General features: G+C 43.6%; 1 protein-coding gene across 24 annotated transcripts in view; it reads right to left on the reverse strand.

Annotated features, from left to right (window-relative positions):
• Positions 1 to 18,569, reverse strand: part of MAGI1 (membrane associated guanylate kinase, WW and PDZ domain containing 1) — a 512,987-nt gene that overhangs the window by 128,681 nt on the left and 365,737 nt on the right. The window lies entirely within an intron of this gene.

An 18,569-nucleotide genomic window follows, 5' to 3' on the forward strand; every position in this document is an offset into this window, starting at 1 on the left:
TACTCGGCACACTGGGTGCTGTGCCTAAAGACCTAAGCAAGCACTTAAAAACAATTGGTGCTGACAAAATTACCAAAATCAAGGCCTTGAAGAACAACCAGGTTATTAGGGAAAGCCAGTATGAATCTCAGAGGGGATCTTGTTTTAAATTTGCAAGTTTGTATGTCATCCCATTCAAAGTTTTCCTTTTCTCCCCTTCACTAGCTGCAACAATAGGCATTTCCCCCTTATTATTTATTTAGCGTATGATATACAGGAAAATCTGCAAAATGCTAGAAACAATGCAGTCCTGGCAGCCTAAATTCTTTTATACAGGTATGAATAAGTTGTGGACCCTGACTTCCCATCAACTGGAAAACTTTAAACAGATGTCTGCAGCAGCGAATCCACATCTAACAGCCTGGGCATATGCCAAAGCCTCACGTAGGCAAAGGAGTTTTGATATATGCCAAGCCTCACGTAGGCAAAGGAGTCTTCGATACCTGCAAGGCCTCACGTAGGCTGAAAGCAGGTATCAGGAACAAAAGGATGCTGCCCACCTTGGGCTACTGGCTGGACTGCAGGCGCGGATTGGTTATTTTGTATCCCTTAAGCACTGTGATTGGGTGCTACAATATATCCACTGAGACCCCCAACCCTTTTAACATGTAAAGTAGGCTGAACTCTCTTTTGTGACGTTTTTTGTTCAATAAAAGGGCTTCCCTGAGCGCGTGCTCGGGGCTGCTCATCCAAGACTGAACCGGCTTGGTGTCTTTCTTGATGCATTGGACTCAATGAGAAGCCCTCCTAATGCGGAACAAAGCCGCATCTGGTGACCCCCGACGTGATCTGCTGAAAAGAAGCAGATTCGCCTGCCTTCTACCTCCCATCTCACCCGGCCGGACGAGCCAGTTGCAACCCAGGGACGCCGTCTAGTCACGGATCCTTCCCCAGGAGAAATCCTCCCTTCAGGTGAGTATGGGCGGGAAATTCTCTAAAGTGCAGATGGTGCATCTGCAAGAATTAAGGAATTAATGAAGAGCTCAATTTTGATTCTTAGGAGTCAGGGCAAAAAGCTCCTGGCTCCAACTAAAAAGGACCTCAGAGCCCTTTTAAAATACATCCACAAGCAATGTCCGGCTTATCCGGAAAAGGGGTCCTTAAAAGTCTCCACATGGCAACGTTTGGGTGACTTTTTTCATGATACTCCCAGGGCTCCGCCAAAGATTTTAACCACTTGGAGGGTGGTAATGGAATGTTTGATAGTTCAGAGCTCAGCGCTGACTAACGCTGGCAGCCCCCTCTTCGGGAGGTCCCCCTCCCTATGCTGCTGAGACCAAAACCAAAGATGCTCTCCCACTGGAAGCCTCTTCCCCACAGCTCGTGAACCCTCGGTTCCTCCTAAATTAAATCCTGTGGGGATCAGACACCCATGGAAGCAGTTGCACAAGCCATGGCACAGGGGCGCAAGGAGGGCTCTCTTACCCTAGAGGAGCTCTCCTCTGCCCCATAGAATATGTAGGGATAGAGCTGGGAATTTGGTGCCCAGGCTTGAGCCCTTATCCATGAAATTAATTAGAGATTTAAAACAAGCTGTGGCCATGTATGGCGTTCAAGCACCTTATGTCAGAGGTCTCATTAACACCAACAGCAGCTCCTTTTTCTCCAAAAGGCTGTCCAGAGGCAAATTTCAAATGGAGAGGCCTGCAGAGAGCTTCTGTTGAAATTAGCCTTTGAGAATGCAAATGAGGATTGCAAAAGGATTCTGCAGCCCCTGGCTGCCCAGTGGGGTTTCCCTCTCGGACTATCTAAAGGCTTGCAGAATCGGGGACTGTTTCCTACAATATGAAACACCTGGCAATGGCCCTGCAGCACGCAAATTCTCAAAACAGGCCGGCTGGGAATTGCTTCAATTGTGGGAAACCAGGCCACTTCAAAGCACAATGTAGGGCTAGGGACAATCCACAAAACAACAACAAGCCAAAAACAATTTACCCAAGGTGCAAAAAAAAAAAAAAAAGGGTACCACTGGGCAAACCAGTGTTGCAGCACCACCCCCAACTGCAGGAAAACTAGAGGGGGGCAGTCAGCCAGCCCCACTCCAAAGGCTGACACCATATCTTTCCAATTAATTGCTTCTGAAGATATGGAAATTGACATCCCAGGAACTGTGTACTTTCTCCCCACGTGTCTGAAAACCATTCCTCCTGCCATGACGCCCTCATAATTTATCCCATCCGGGACCTCATGGCAAAAGGAATTATTGCATCTCCATTTCTGAGAGATTCCGATGACTTTTCCTCAGTTGCCATAGCAGTAATTGGAAATACTCCCACAAAACTTAGCAAGGGAGAACTAGTGGCAACTGCTGTTCCAGTACCTGTTAAAACTGAAGATGCCTGGGCATTCACTGTTCATCAATCTATGGAACGAGCCAGGCCTGTATTACAATTCACAATCAATGATAAGGTCTTTTCGGGTCTCTTAGATACTGGAGCTGACGTTAGTGTCATCCGAACGGCTGAGTGGCCAGACGCATTGGCCCCTGGAAACTGCCCGGCCGCTCGGGAGTGGGAGGAGTTCAGCACGCCCACCGTAGCAAACACTGGCTACCGGTGAGTTCATCTGACATCTCTCGCACTGCCTACCTCCAACCCTTGGTGCTTCCACTACACACTAACCTGTGGGGCCGTGATCTCATGTCTCAACTTAATGCAAAACTCATCATAGATTAATGGCATCCTCCACTGAAACCCCACTGCGGCTGCAACTAAAAACCACAGAGCCTGTTTGGGTGGATCAGTGGCCCCTCACTATAGACAAATTAGAAGCCTTGCAATCACTTGTCCAGGACCAAATTGTCAAAGGGCATGTTGAACCATCTGTCAGCCCATACAACACCCCATTTTTGTTGTAAAGAAAAATCAGGCAAATACAGGCTCCTACAAGATTTGAGGGCCTTGAACTTGATTATAAAACCAATGGGGGCATTACAATGTGGTCTGCCAAATCCCAATATCATCCCTGAAAAATTTGATCTCATGGTTGTTGACTTAAAGGATTGTTTTTTCTCTATCCCACTGCATGAACTTGACCGCGCCTTGTTCGCCTTTACTCTGCCTCGCTTGAATAACTCCTCTCCTCCTCTCGCTTTCAATGGAAAGTCCTACCTCAGGGCATGCTCAACAGCCCCACCATGTGTCAGCACTATGTAAATAAGGTCCTGTTACCCTATCGTTCTGCCTATCCACAATTTCTGGTGTATCATTACATGGATGACATCCTTGTTGCTGCTCCTGGACCCCCAGGTACAGTGTTTGCTTCGTTCTCTTTCCTGAAAGCCATCCTTGCAAAGGGAGGCTTGCACATAGCACCTGAAAAGTGCAAGTGCTGACTCCTATGCATATCTAGGCTATAAAATGCTCTCAACTACTGCCTATCCTTCACTCCCCTCACTCTCTCTGCCTCCTCAACCTACCCTGGTTCAGCTTCAACAATATCTGGGCACCATTAATTGGGCCCGACCTTTCCTGTCACTAACCACTGACACTCTCTCTCCACTATTGAAGCCCTTACTTGGGAAAAGGGCCCGCTGACAAAATATCCTTGCAGCAACCTCAGCTTCAAGCGCTGACCCATATAGAAGAGAACATACGTAGAATATGGGTGGATAGGGCCGCTGCCAATACTCCTCTAGATATGGTCATTCTAGCCACCCCAAGGCTCTTGACTGCGGCAGTGACCCAAAAGGACCAAAAGCTCCACATCTTAGAGTGGATCCATCTCTCCCACACACCCGATGCTCCATCACTTCCAAACCAGCTCAATTGGCTCAATTAATCATAAAGGGCAGGAGCGCACAAAAGCACTCATGGGGATAGATGTCTCCACACTTTTATCCCCTTCTCGCTGCAAATTTGGGAACCTCTATTCCAAAACTCCCAGGAGCTTCAGTTGGCCTTATCCGACTGGCCTGGGCTAGTCTCCTGCCACCCACCCGCTGACCCACGTTTCAGATCATTAGAACCATACCCATCTCCTTCTCCTCTCCCATCAGCAAACAACCTTTGGTCAGTGCCCTGACTATATTTGCTGATGGCAGCAGGAACGAGGGGCATGTGCAGCAAAAGAATGGAGCATGGCACACCAAAACCACCCTGTGCAGACTTCACCACAAAGGGCTGAGCTTGCTGCAACCATACTAGTCCTCCAAAATTTCAGCGAACCCCTCAACTTGATCTTGGACAGCCTGTATGTTACCCAAATAGTCTCTACCATCCACGACTCTTACCTCTCTCCTGCTATTGACAAGAACCTTCTCTCTCTTTTTGTTACACTGCAACAGCTTGTTGCACAACGACAACACCCTCTCTTTGTAGGCCACATTCGCAGCCACCAGCCTTTCCCAGGAATTCTCCAGGAAGGCAATGGCGCGGGCCGATCAAGCAGCTGCAGGTATTATGACCACGCACCCTAACTCCCTGGGAAAGCCATTCTTACTTTCATCAAAATGCCAAAGCCCTCATGAAACATTTAACCTTACCATGGCAGAAGCCTCAGCCATCAGGCAGCAATGCCCCACCTGTAGTCAACAAGCCAATTCCATCCCCTTAGGAGTAAATCCCGGGGTTGAAAGCCTGTGAAATATGGCAAATGGATGTTACTCAGTTTCCCCCATTTGCCCCCTGGAAGTATCTGCATGTCACAATTGATACTTATTCAGGGTTCATAATGGCAACCCGCAGAGAGGAGAAGCCTCTAAACATGTCATCAACCACTGCATTCGCACCTTTGCATCGTTGGGACGCCCAAAGCGAAATAAAAACAGACAATGGTCCTGCATACACTAGTGTGGCTATGTCAGAATTTTGCTCTAAGTGGCAGGTCACCCACAAATTTGGGATCCCTTACAACAGCCAGGGACAAGCCCTGGCAGAGAGAGCCAATTTAACTTTAAAGACAGCACTAGAGCGACATCTGGCCAAAGGGAAAAACCCTTGGCCTCCGGTCATGCAAAACACCCTTAATCTTTGCCTTTATCGCTTAATTTCCTCAATCCCTCTGGCACCCCTGCTACAACAGCAGCGGAGCGGCACTTTTCCTCCCCCCTCTCCTGATTCTCCCAAACCACAGGTGTACTACCGCCAACTGCCAGACCCTGCTTGGAAGGGTCCTGCTGATCTCCTCACCTGGGGTCGTGGCTACGCAGCTATCCAGCTTCCAGATCGTGTCCTGTGGGTTCCTGGACGGCACGTCAGGCCATACCACCCCAAGGTAGCAAAACCACCAGCTGCAGACATATCAACATGATCTGCCCTGCTGCTTCGCTGGCCCTCCTCCTCCTCCCTCTTCCACCTTGCTGCGCACGCCTCCAAAGTTTCCATTCCATCCAGAGTAACATACTTCACGCCAGACACCCCCTCCTGCTGACCTGCACTGCATCCTGGGACATTTTTCCTCCTTATCTCAGATGGTCAACGCTTCCTCAGCCATGGTCCTACATCTCCAGCAACGCCTCTTTCCGGGTCAACACCTTTGAACAACCCCCTCGAGCTACACTCCTCATATCCCATCCTACTGCAACCATCTACTATTGTTCAGGTCGGGCGCCTCCATGATTCTACGCGCAACACCTACAGCTCCTGGACAATCCTCAGACCTCGCTCATCTCATCATCATCACAGACAATTAGTGAATCCAGCCTGACACTCATATTCAGAACCCCCTTTGCTGCATAGGATTAAAAGATCACCAAAACCCTCCAAACCAGATGACTGCACCCCCTGCTTGACCAAAACCACACAAGCAGGCTTCACTCGACTGACTCTCATTTACCATACCCAGCAACCTCAGAGATGCCTTTCTACTGGGAAAACTTGCCAGAATAACGGGACTATGTATCAGTTATGCAAAATGAACTCAAAAACTATTTGCTATGACCCCAAGGCGGCTGTTCGCCTCAATGTTACTTTGTGGGCCGGACTTCCAAAAGCCTCTGGCAGAGCCGATCCTGAAGGGGAGGAAAACTTTACTACCTAAATCACACCACTGTGCTTAAGGATGGTACTGACCCAATTGTCTTAACTTTTGATGTTTGCATTGCTTGTTCCAAACCAGGGGATATCCTTGTGGGTCAGATGATTGGAAAACCAAATATGCTCATGATCATAAGTATTTGTGTCCCACGCCCATCAATTGGGCCGTAGAAAACCCTAATCATTGGATCCCTTGCGGGGCTCCATTGAATGCTCGGGTTGGTCTTGTGTCTGTGATTACACTGGGGAGGATACTCAGGTTGCAATCATCTGTCACATTTTAAACGAGTATCAGGGTCTACCAAGGACAACAAGGTAGAGATCACTATCTCCAGACAACACCCTGCCATGGATACCTATGGTATAGGGATCGATGGCATAGGAGCAGACCCAAACACCTACATTACTATAAAAACAGAAGTGATATATGAGGGTAAGGAAACATCATTAGGCTGGTCAGTGTATAATAATTTAAGGAAGCTAGATAAAGCCCCTGATACCAGCATAATAGCAAAAAACCTATTCATGGACATGGCAGAAAAAATTGCAAAACAACTTGCAATAACCAATTGCTTTGTCTGCGGGGGAACCACCACAGGAGAACAGTGGCCATGGCAAGCCTTAGAAGCCTCGCCATCACTGTTCAACAACATGTCTTCTATAGGAAACATAACAGCCAGAACTGCCCCTGACCCCCTTATCTGGACAATTACTACCAATCTAATCGGTAGAAACTGCTTCTCCCGAACGGGTCCATTCCGGTAGGACATCTCCTTTGTTTAGGTACGTGGGACATCTCCTACCAGAATTGGACAGCACCTGATAATGCTACTACCACACCCACAAAATTCAACACAACCCTCCTCCCTTATCTCAGGGACACTTCATCCTCCCAGAACTGGACTGCACCCAATGACATGTATTGGATCTGCGGTAACCTAGCCTACCCATCCCTCCCAGCAGATTGGCAAGGGTCATGTGTATTGGGATGGATAAGACCTTCCTTCTTCCTCCTTCCAATCTCAGTGAAGCAGGAACTAGGCATCCCTGTTTATGACATGTTGTCTCTCAAAAAGGAAGCCGACAATACTTTTGTAGGCTTCCCCTGCCAATCAGAATACACAGGGGACACCTGGACCTCACAGAGAATCGTCTGCACCTATGGCATGGCCACTTGGGCCCAAGACGGGTCTTATGGGTACAGGACCCCCATATATATGCTTAATAGAATCATTCGCTTGCAAGCTGTCTTAGATTTAGCAGGTCAACGAATAGATAAGGCTCTAAACACTCTTGCAACTGCTACAGACAAATTACGCACAGCTGTCTATCAAAATCGCTTGGCTTTGGATTATTTATTAGCCAAGGAAGGGGGTATGTGGAAGGTTTAATCTCACAAATTGCTGTCTTCAAATTGACAAGGTTGGCAAAGTTGTAGCACAGTTAACCACTGAGATGCGACAATTAACCTACAATCCGGATCAAATATGGCGGTATGGACCTCAAAAATATCTTTGGCTCCTGGCTCCCAAAACTGCCAGGATTACAAGCTATAATAGCGCTCATAGGTATTATTGCTGCTGGGTGTGTTATTCTTCCATGTATATTACCAATCTTTGTTCGCACCATCTCTAATAGTCTGTCACTGCTAGCAGAAAACGCGCCATTGCACAGGTCAATGCCCTCTGGGAAAAGAATCTCTGTACAAAGCTATACCCTCAGAGGACCCGATGAGAACATGCGCAGGGGCTTCTGTATGGACTATAGCGAAGAACCAGAAGAAATCCCTCTGCGTAAAACTAAAACAGAGGAGATGCAGCAGCGAATCCACATCTAACAGCCTGGGCATATGCCAAAGCCTCACGTAGGCAAAGGAGTTTTGATATATGCCAAGCCTCACGTGGCAAAGGAGTCTTCGATACCTGCAAGGCCTCACGTAGGCTGAAAGCAGGTATCAGGAACAAAGGATGCTGCCCACCTTGGGCTACTGGCTGGACTGCAGGCGCGGATTGGTTATTTTGTATCCCTTAAGCACTGTGATTGGGTGCTACAATATATCCACTGAGACCCCAACCCTTTTAACATGTAAAGTAGGCTGAACTCTCTTTTGTGACGTTTTTGTTCAATAAAGGGCTTCCCTGAGCGCGTGCTGGGGCTGCTCATCAAGACTGAACCGGCTTGGTGTCTTTCTTGATGCATTGGACTCAATGAGAAGCCCTCCTAATGCGGAACAAAGCCGCAGATGTCTGCTGTTTTATTTTGCAGCAACTTAACCATTTTTATTTTAAAAGGAGAAACAAAGTCTGCATTTTTAGGGGCACCACACATATAAGATCTAAACAAAATAAAAGGCAACTGAGACTAATGGAAGAAAAAAGGGAAGAAAAAAAATTACGTCTGAATTTTGATTAGTTATCTCCAAAGAAAATGCACACTAAATTAACACTGAAACATACTGACAGTGAACTTCTCACAAAATTCTATCATCACCTGGAAAAATAAGGGAAGGCTGAGATCATGTTCTTTAATAAATATCCTCAGCAGATGGTAAGTTCATTTTTTAAAAGCAACATTAAAAAAAATGCAACCTACAGCCTAGAATTTAAAACCATGTCACCTGCTTTAGAAGGATAAGCTTTTAATGGTTGCAAATAAAAAAAGAGAATCAAAAGACAGATCAGATACATCTAATTTCAGCAACAGAAAATGCATGTCAAATGTGGAAGCTGTTCTTCTCAAAAACGGATGTCCAGGAAAAGCTCTTCCAACTACGTTAGAGTCATTTTATTTATCTCCCATCTTGGTAGCATATGCTTGGAGATTTTCAGGATGGCACCAGGAAAATGTTACACATTTATCCCACTGCAATTGTTGAGCTTCGTACCTGCCAGGAACTGTTAAAATCCATGGGCTTGGCATAGCTCAGATTCCGAGGGAGAGCCCTCGGGGTGTAGATTTTTAAGAAAAAATATTTTTTAGATGTGTTAAATCTATCTGACAGCTGTTTCCTGCTCAAAATATTCAGAAAATGACTGCCAAAAAAAAAAAAAAAAGTGTAGGGAGCAGCATTTGAAATCTCATGAAGCTCATGGGCTGCCCACTCTTGTTTGAAATAACTGCAGACTCTTAATTAAACGCTTCCCCGGATTCAGTAAACTCAGTCATGTAAGTTGATTAATTCTTCCTAAACAGAAAAACTGAATTTCCTAGGCATTGTTAACAAAGGAATGACAAATGCCATATCTGCAAACACCAGGGTATCAGTCACTCTGCAAATGTCACTTATGACAACCCCACTTAAATTAAAGCTTTTTTTAATGGGCACTTTTCTTCTTGTGGGTCCAAATTTGGAGAGATTTTTGATATCACTGTGTGAGGCCTTGCGGATGTTGCAGTGAGAATACTGAAATCTTGGGAAATGGAGATTGATGACGGTGGTTGAGAAATGCCAAGCCACCCTTCCAGTTTCTGTAATAATGTTCAGTGCACAGAAATATGCTAGGTGCTTTATAGAACAAAATCTATCCAGGAATGATCTAGTTTCAGCTAAGAGCTAAGCCTTAACACTGCAATCTAGCCCAACATCAATTTATTAGTTTTTTTTTAAAAAAGTCATATATTGAAGTACAACCTTAAGATGAACCATACTAGAATTATATGACTAGTTTATGGAAAAGGACCAGGAGTGACATGATAGCAGTCTTCCAATATCTCAGGGACTGCCACAGTCAAGCTATTCTCCAAAGGACCTGAGGGCAGGACAAGAAGCAATGGATGGAAACTGATCAAGGAGAGAAACAAGAACCAAGGAGAAATTTCCTGACAGAACAATTAATCAGTTAACAATTAATCAGACTTGCCTCCAGAAGTTGTGAATGCTTCAACACTGGAAGTTTTCAAAGAAGAGACTGGACAGCTATGTCTGAAATAGTATAGGGTTTCCTGCCCGAGAATCGGGTTGGACTAGAAGACCTCTAAGGTCCCTTTCAACTCTGTTATTCTGTTATAGAAATACCTCTAGAAACAAGACTAGACCATTAACAGGGTGCTACTTTCTAAATCTCTCTGGATCAGAGAGATGGGAAAGCCCATTTAAGTTTTCAGTGGGGTGAACTTTCTCTCACCCGTACCCTGACTTTCGCCTTCTATAATTCGCTTCTGGAGGAGACTGAAGCTGAGGAAAATTACTCAAAAGAGTGATTCCTTTTCAAAGGCCTTGCATAAATCAGTTCTAATGAACATAAAGGCTTTAGCTTCAGTGCAGATGCAGGACCTTTAAACTCCTTCTTCATTTTGGATTTGAAACGCACATGTATACATTATTGATACAGAGGAAATGGCTTCTTCTAGTAAAAGCATTAATGGGAATAATGAGTGCTCTTACAGCACATCCTGTCTCTCTTATTTGTATGCTCTAAATAATGCCAGGGTAGCAGGATGATGAATGGGGAAGAAGATTGAAAAAGATTGGGGGGGGGGGGAGAAATAGGAAAAGAAAGCACTTCTTTAGACCATCTTCCTGTAGCAGTTGTGTTGAAATAGTTGACAAAGGTTCCATAAACAACACAGTTTCTTCTGATAACTTCCATGATGCTGTAATGCCCTCAAATTTTTTTTTAAAAAATTCCTTTACTTGGGAAGAAAGAAAGAAAGAAAGAAAGAAAGAAAGAAAGAAAGAAAGAAAGAAAGAAAGAAAGAAAGAAAGAAAGAAAGAAAGAAAGAAAGAAAGAAAGAAAGAAAGAAAGAAAGAAAGAAACTGGGCATTTCTTTCTTTGCTAAATTTATTGGCTGCACACTTTTTTGGAGGAATAATCCTCTGTTCCATAAAAGTGTCATGTCAACTGAGGTGGACAAAGAAAAATCAGAATGAGGTAGAAGGTACAGAGATTGGGGAAGTTTCCTCTTCAGCTTCCTTTCTGAAAAAAATCATATTTCTCTGATTATGTATGGCCAGATGGAAACTATTTGGTACATTCGTTCGTGACATGTTTTCATATTTTTGAATGTACCTATCAGCCAAAAAGATTGCCGATCCTTAACGGTGGCATACCTGGCACATTTGACACCAGAGTGGCCACCACCCCTCACTGAACAGCACCCTAAGGGCTTGGAACCATGGTCTACTTCATCTCCATCCCTGTGCTGCCTAGCAAACAATTGATCAGATAAAATAACTTTTTATTAACATTTTTTACTGTGAGCCCACTGGCCCAGATTAAAAATGAAATTCTGTTGCCTGCTCTGAAAAGAAAGTATGCATCTACCCATACATAACACACATATATACATGCTATACACATACACATGCTACACACACATGAATGGAATGGAACGGAACAGAATAGAATAACAGAGTTGGAAGAGACCTTGGAGATCTTCTAGTCCAACCCCCTGATCAGGCAGGAAACCTATACCATTGCAGACAAATTATTGTCCAATCTGTCTCTGTCTCTCTCTTTCTGTGTGTGTCTCTCTCTCTGTCTCTCTCTCTGTCTCTCTCTCTCTGTCTCTCTCTCTCTACACACACACACACAGACACACACATATATTTATATAGTTTTCGTAGATTTTCATGGGTACAGATATGCAGGTCTTGGCATGTTCGGGTCTTTTCCCGTGTAAAATTGAGAATATCTTGGCAACGTTTCGATAAGGTCCCACTTGCCATCTTCAGGCTGGTGCTTTCAGCTTCATGCTTGTGTGAGCAAAGCGTGATTGGAGCTGCTGTCTCTCTATAAATACTGGTGGGGAGATTGGCTGTGTTATTATTTCTTGATTGGTTGATGGAGTTGATGTTTGCAGATTGGTTGGGTTTTTTCGTAAGAATACGTGTAACCTCCTCAGTTTCATGATGTGATATCCTGAGTGGATGGCTGTGATGTGACGTTCCGTTTTTTGGTTTGGTTCCGAGTTTGAGGCCTGGCTATGTGTTCATGGCGTGTGTCAGTTTGCTTGGTTAGGAGGTCGGGGTGTGTGTGGCAGCTGGTGATGCAACTGTGATCTGGTTTCTGGATGGTGGTTGCCTTTCATCTATGGGGTGGGTTTGGGTTTGAGTCTGATGAGGAAGATTGGTGGTGGCGTCATGTGTTGTTTTGGGTCCGGTGTTGGTTTTCGTGGCTGGGACTTGTTTGTTGATAAGGGCTAGTTTCCAGATGTCCAGTAGGCGGGAGGTATTAATTAATTAATTAATCTCCAATACAGAACACTTCAACAAGAGAATAATCAGGGAAGCCATCAAAATAGAGAAAGACCCCTATAACATGAATAAATGGGACGATACCTCCTGCCTGCCAGACATCTGGAAACTAGCCCTCATCAACAAATGAATCCCAGCCATGAAAACCAACACTGGACCCAAAACAACACATGACACCACCACCAACCTCCCTCACCAGACTCAAACCCAAACCCTTCCCATAGATGAAAGGCAACCACCGTCCAGAAACTAGATCATGACTGCATCACCAACTGCCGCACCCCCTGACCTCCAAACCAAGTAAACTGACACACGCCATGAACATGTAACCAGACCTCAAACTTGGAGCCAACCAAAACCTGGAACATCATATCACAGCCACCTGCTCAGGATATCACATCACGGAACTCAGGGGGCTACACCACCAAACCCCAGGATGTTACAACACAGCCAACTACCCAGGAGATTACAGCACAAGACCCAGGATGTTGCAACAATAGAACTCAGAAGGTCATCACACAGCCCATGACCCAAGTCGTTACAACACAGGAGGCTGATAGACACACAGCCAATTTCTCAGCCACAAGTGTTCTTACGAAAAAACCAACTAATCTGCAAACATCAACTCCATCAACCAATCAAGAAATAACAACACAGCCAATCTCCCGACCAGTATTTATAGAGAGACGGCAGCTCCTATCATGCTTTGCTCGCACAAGCATGAAGCTGAAAGCACCAGCCTGATGATGGTGAGTGGGACCTTGTCGAAACGTCACCAAGATACTCTCAATCTTACACAGGAAAAGAACCCAACACGCCAAGACCTGCATTTATTGATTGATATACATATACACAAATATACATATAAATATTAGTCACTATCCATTTTGAATACATAGTGGAAAAAGGAACCTTGAGAGTTCACAAGATTGATGCTAGGTGGAACCAAAATGTGGCAGAATCTGGATGTTCTGCTTCCGATGTTCTGTTTCATTACCTCCTCCCAGAGAGTAACAAGGATGTATAGCGTCCCAGACAATCCTGCGGACTCTGTTCAAGCATCACTAATATGCTATGTCCTGGGTAGAAGGGAGTGAATTGCCAATAATCTTTTCTTCTATCTGTTACTCTACTCCACACATGTCATCCACCTTCCAGTCAGCCTCCTTGTCTTCAGTAGCACCTTCCTATTACCTACTCCCAACATTCTGCCCTTGGGATACTACTTCCCTTAAAAATGGTTTTATAAAAGTCTCCAGTTTTGTAGACGAAACAACTGGTGACAATCTTGTTATGGTGTCATTCCATGAACTGGTGCAATCATTCATGTTCTGCTTCAGTTCATCTCCCACTCAGTTTAACAAGGCTGTAGAACAACTGCCAGTTTAGTATTCAAAACAGAGTATTGTCACTCTTATGTGGAAACTATTCACTGTTTTTAGGTCTCTAAATTCTTGAGCCTACGTTGGTTGGAAAAGATTGTGTTCTGTGACTTGTAGCAGTTTTGCAGACCAAAAGTTCATCCCTGATGGATGCCTTTAAGGCTTCAGGTTTCCTTTCTTTGCCTTGGACTGGAGACAACTAGGACATAAACTGACACCAAGCACAATTATTTTTCATGGTAAAATTCAACAGCAAATGGAGTTTGGGCTGTCACTTACAATCCATAATTCCCAATCTAGGAGCACCTCTTTTACCATGACATTTATATCCTGCTTGTCTTAGGGGGAAACAAGGCAATATAACTGAATTCTGTACGATAAGTTAACCTGAGAAGTTGTGAATGGCTTAAAATCACAAAGTGAATGGGAATTCGAACCTGAGTCTTCCTAATCTCAGTCCAACGATTTAGTTACTACCTTAAACTGCATTTTTCTATCTCACACTGCATTTTTCTATCTCATTCAACACAGCAATTAAAAGGGTATTAGGCCAGATATTAAGAAACTATGCACAACTTCTTAAACATTTAAGTTTACAGATAATTTCCCAAGAACTACCTTTTTCTTGTACAGAAAGGATTTTTTAATATTCTACTTTCTACCTAATATCCCTTTTCTCGGAATCACAGTAAAATCACACTGTCCTTTGGAAAATGTCATTTATACCTGGTTTTAGTTGCTGATTGTAATTAAAGGTTACATTTGGTTCTCCCACAATGTGGAGAAACAAATGCCAAGACAGTTGTGAGACATTTCACAGGGGTACATATGTTTTACACCACAAGTAGAAACAAATAATTCACTGATAACCTTTATAAAGGCTTCCTGTTAATTCAGTTTTCCCCTGAATATTAACTAATAGAATAAAATATCCTTGTTTCTTTCTAAAAAGGTAAAGCCTGAAAACTTTCATCTGCATATCCATAATAGAGGTTATAAAACTGGGTAGGTCAGTTTAAAGTTAACTATTGAAATGTGGGCATTCTCTTAACTGCAATAGCTTGCTCCATTAATTTTTGGAAATATTTATAATGTTTATCTGATCCAGTGGTCTTAGGTGTATGTTGATTTTCATTTTTTTTTAAAAAAAATATCCCGATTTCCGAAGCTCTTCAATTGCACCCCATTTGTTCTTTTACCTCCTAATGATGTAAATTACTTTAGTCGTCGACTCAAGAAAGCCCTACCCTATGATTTAGCACAACACACCCACTGCAAGTAATGAGAGCAGTCAAAGCAAAGCTTATGTAGAACAAATCAACCTCTAGTCTGCAGGCTATTCATTGAAAGCAAAGGGAAGGAATGAGGGGGTGGTGGGAAAGAGAAGGAACCCTGAAGAAAATGCATCACAATTTTACAAACTATTTGGGGAGCCACCAGAAAGGGGGCGGGGAAAGTCTACTTGTAATTCCAATCAATGGTTGTCTAATCATCATAATCTTCGCCTAAGCCAGGATCCTGTTTACATAACCTTTTACATTTTGCAGTGAATTTATGCAGCCACCGTAATTTAGTGTTAAAAAAATACACATTTAATTAATAATGTGGTGGCTCCCACAATGTGCGAAGAGGAAAACTTCCTTGCCTCATCAATAGTAATGGATGAATGAAACAAACGAAGAATTAGGCAAGTTTGTACTGTGGTTTCTATTTCTGTGACTAGCAAAGCGTGGTTAGAGGTTGTTGGTTTTTTTTTAAAAAAAAGATGAGAAGCAGAAGATAACCAAAAGAAATACAAGATTTTTAGTAGGATTGCTTCCTATTGTAAGGTCCCTGTAAAAGACCAGAAAACCGAGGTTGCTAAAACAAAGCCTTAAGGATATCTCAATACTGCTAATTTATATTTCTAAATTATTGTACTGAACCTCAAAGCGGGGGTGGTCTTCAAGCATTTTAGCAATGGGTTCTCCGCCCAGTTGCTGGGTGGGCGTGGCCATGGTGGGCATGGCCTAATTGGCCTCCTGCACCACAGCGGGGAGGGGATGTTTTCGCCTTCCCCAGGCTCCGGAGGCTTTCCTAGAGCCTCTGGGAAGGTGAAAACTGCCTCCCCCAGGTTCCGGAGGCTGGAAACGGGCCCATTTTTGGACTTTCAGAACTTTCAGGAGGCTCGTTTTTTCCCCTCCCTGAGCCTCAGTGCGGGCCCAGCACTTATGTCGCGTCCCAAATGGGTTGTGTGGAGACTCCTGGGAGGGGCAGGGCAGGGCGGGGTGGGGTGGGCAGGGCCAGCCTGGGTTGGGGTTTGGCAGTTTACCCAACTGGCCATAACATTAGCTACATTAGCCTGAACCCAGGCGAACCCATAGAGACCCACCCCTGCCTCAAAGTAATGTTTGCTTCTGGATCCAACTCAAGGTGTTGGTCATTACCTTTTAAAGCTCTTTAAGGCATGGGTATCATCAGAGAAGCTATCTCACTTCAGTGGGATTAATCTGTCCCATTCGCTCCACGAAAGAGGCCTATTTGGATCCCATCTGCCAAAGAAGTTCAGCTGGTCCAGGAAAAGAGCCTTTTTTGCTGTGGCTCCTGCCCTCTGCAATATGGTGAAGTCTGTACCCAAACTCCTGGTTTCTGAGTAACAGAATAAGAGAGTTGGAAGGGACCTTGAAGGTCTTCTAGTCCAACCCCCTGTGAGGCAGGAAACTTCCAAAAGAGCCTTAAAGCCTGGCTCTGATGGCTGGTCCTGAACATTATGATGGGGCCGGCTGGCAGCGTTTCTTATTTAATGCTCTTTACATATCTACTTTAATGATAAGAACGACTAGGAAGAGCAGTTGAGGGCCTGCCACAAGGAAGAAGGAGTCAGTCTATTTTCCAAAACACCTGAAGGCGGGAAAAGAAGCAATCGACGGAAAATTATCAAGGAGAGATGTAACCTGGAATTAAGGAGAAATTTCTTGACAGTGAGAGGAATTTACCATTGGAACAATTTCCCTCCAGAAGTTGTGGGTACACAAACACTGGAGATTTTTACGAAGAGGCCGGACAGCCACCTGTCTGAAATGCTATAGGCTCTCCTGCTTGAGCAAGGGGTTGGGCTAGAAGACCTCCCTTCCAACTGTATTATTCTGTAAAAAGACTCAATTGTTTTTAGTAGCAAGATGAAATTTCTACCTGTGTCATAGTTCTTTTCCCTATGGACCTTCCCTTTAGTGAAGATTTGCATTTAATTTATTTTTAAAAGTTTTGAGTCAGATTGAAAAGAATTTCCGTATGCAGCAAAAGAGGGGAAAATGATAAAGATCTATTATTAAACTTGCAAGAAAACAGACTTGATGAATAGTTCTTAAATTTGTAAGAAGGGCCACTCCCCTTCTTTTTAATGGAACATTTCAGTCATTCTTTTTAATATACAGCCATTCATCCTCCTGATAATCTGAGAAAAGGCGTTAGGATAATTGCTATAAGACACCCAGAAATATATCAATTATCACCTCTTGTGGCTGGATTGGCATAGCAACCTCTTATTTAGAAAGCCTTTGCAGAATGCCTTTGTATTTGTTATTATAAGAATTATTTCCTATTCTTTCAAAAAATCTCCAACTAGCAAAATCTTTGTTAGCTTAAAAAGAAAGTTAAGTAAACTTGAGAGAGTTTAAACATTAGCCAAATGAGCAGTAGAGGAGCAGGAAAAGAGAATACAAAATAGCCCTGAACGTATTTGACTCAATTCTGTGAAGCTTTCTTCTAATTAAGAATGCATAGCATTGCAGCTAAAAGGGGCTTAAATGGCCTGCAAGATCATTAACAAATCAATGGAGTTCAATGTTATTTTGGCTCATGTGTCCAGCTATCCAGACACCCAGACATTTTCAAATAAACAAATTACAGGAAGCAATAAGTAATTGTTCACCACAGCACACAGTAGGATGTAGGCTGAAATAACCTCAATATCACAGCTAGTCCTTGACTTATGACTACAACTGAACCCAAAATTTCCGCTGCAAAGCAAGGAGGTTGATAAATGAATTGTGCCCATTTTACAAATCATGGATGGGGGGGCGGTTGGGAATCCCTGCTCTATGGCTATTGTATTCAGATGGTCCTTGGCTTATGACCATAATTAAATCTTAATTATAATTATAATTGAGTCCCCATTTTTTGTTGCTAAGTGAATTATTTGTTAAGTGACTTTTGCCCCTTTTTTCGTGCCACAGTTGTTCCACGAATCACTGCAACTGTTAAGTTAGTAACACAGATGTTCAGTGAATCTGGTTTCCCCATTGGTTTTGCTTGTAAGAAGGTCACAAAAGGTGTTCAGGTGACTCCAGGGCACCGCCACCATCATAAATATGAGTCAGTTGCCAAGCATGCCAATTTTGATCATGTGACTATGGGGATACTGCAATGGTCGAAAAATGTGTGAAAAAACCCAGACATAATTGTTTACTTTATTGTCATCGCACCTCGTACAATGAAATTAAATACCATCTTTAGTGTACAATTTATGACTGTGAAAGTAAACACAAACACACCACCTTCACATTCTATACATTGAACCGAAAACCTCCGACACCGCACCAACACTGCATTCTACAGTAGAATTCAAAAGAGCTACCGTCCTGGGATAGAAGCTGTTTTTCAGCCTATTTGTGCTTGTTTTTATTATTCTGTACCATCTACCAGATGGTAATAGTTTTAAAAAAGGGTGCCCAGGATGAGATGGATAAATGACTTTTTCAGTGCTGTTGTAATCTTGAATGGACACTAAGTGAACTGTTGTAAGTCGAAGATTACCTGCATACATTGGACATAAGGTTCACCAATGGAGGAAAATATACAGTCATATATTTTTGTAGGCAACTAATGTTAATACATAATGTTAAACTTTAATGGATTCTTTCTATTGCTGATTTTTTTGCGTTGTGGTAGAGGTCTACTTAGACAGATAAGATTTCCTCCCCCCACCCCTACAAAATA

This window comes from Pseudonaja textilis, chromosome 2, assembly GCF_049901715.1.
Source record: "Pseudonaja textilis isolate UNSWEBS1 chromosome 2, rPseTex1.2, whole genome shotgun sequence".
Classification (NCBI taxonomy): Eukaryota; Metazoa; Chordata; class Lepidosauria; order Squamata; family Elapidae; genus Pseudonaja; species Pseudonaja textilis.